The 1,040-nt window shown below is 41.8% G+C and overlaps 1 non-coding gene across 1 annotated transcript; it reads right to left on the reverse strand.

The window, feature by feature from the left end:
• Positions 1-708: 708 nt before the first annotated feature.
• trnaa-agc (transfer RNA alanine (anticodon AGC)) lies at positions 709-781 on the reverse strand. Its single transcript has one exon. It is a non-coding gene; the product is annotated as a tRNA-Ala (tRNA).
• Positions 782-1,040: the final 259 nt, after the last annotated feature.

A 1,040-nucleotide genomic window follows, 5' to 3' on the forward strand; every position in this document is an offset into this window, starting at 1 on the left:
CAGCCAGTCCATCAGCCAAGTTACAGGTTCAACTCTGTGGCTCCTCAAGCCTGAAGCTCAGCCAGTCCATCAGCCAAGTTACAGGTTCAACTCTGTGGCTCCTCAAGCCTGAAGCTCAGCCAGTCCATCAGCCAAGTTACAGGTTCAACTCTGTGGCTCCTCAAGCCTGAAGCTCAGCCAGTCCATCACACCCTACCGTATAATGTGACAATCTACATTATAATACTGACCTTGTTCTCATTGGCCAGCTGTAGCCCTCTCACCTAGCCATTACCACCCAGTCGGCCATCGAAAATGAAATGATTTATAATCAATGTGTTTCATTATTAAGGTGAAATGTCAAATTGGTTCTGGTAAATCTGTGTACGTGAATAGGAATCGATGTGAATAAGTGTTGGTTTGTTATATATGTATACAGTATATGTGTAGTGTTGGTTTGTTATATATGTATACAGTATATGTGTAGTGTTGGTTTGTTATATATGTATACAGTATATGTGTAGTGTTGGTTTGTTATATATGTGAAGTGTGCACACAGACAACGATCCTTTTTAGAAATTATAACCACATACATTCAGCACACGTTTTTGTATGTTACATTAATTTTACATTTACATTTTAGTCATTTAGCAGACGCTCTTATCCAGAGTGACTTACAGTAGTGAATGCATACATTTCATACATTTTTTTTTTTTTTTTTTCTGTGCCGGCCCCCAGTGGGAATCGAACCCACAACCCTGGTGTTGCTAACACCACGCTCTACCAACTGAGCTACAGGGAAGGCAATTAATCAAAGACAACCAAACAAAATGACTAACAACAGTGCTGTGGAATATATCTCTCTTCCCATTGATAAGGCAGTAACCAGAAACCTGGAGTGGTTTTTATCAAAGCCCCTCACTCTATTTTTGACAGCCCTCCCCCCCTCCCTCCCTCCCTCCCTCCCTCCCTCACCTCAACCACCCCTCTCTTGCTTTTCTTTAAAACATACAAGCCGTAAACCCTCTGGTTTCTGTGTACAAGGATCTCACAGTGTAGGT

The sequence above is a fragment of the Salmo trutta genome, unplaced genomic scaffold (genome assembly GCF_901001165.1).
Source record: "Salmo trutta unplaced genomic scaffold, fSalTru1.1, whole genome shotgun sequence".
NCBI classification, from domain to species: Eukaryota; Metazoa; Chordata; class Actinopteri; order Salmoniformes; family Salmonidae; genus Salmo; species Salmo trutta.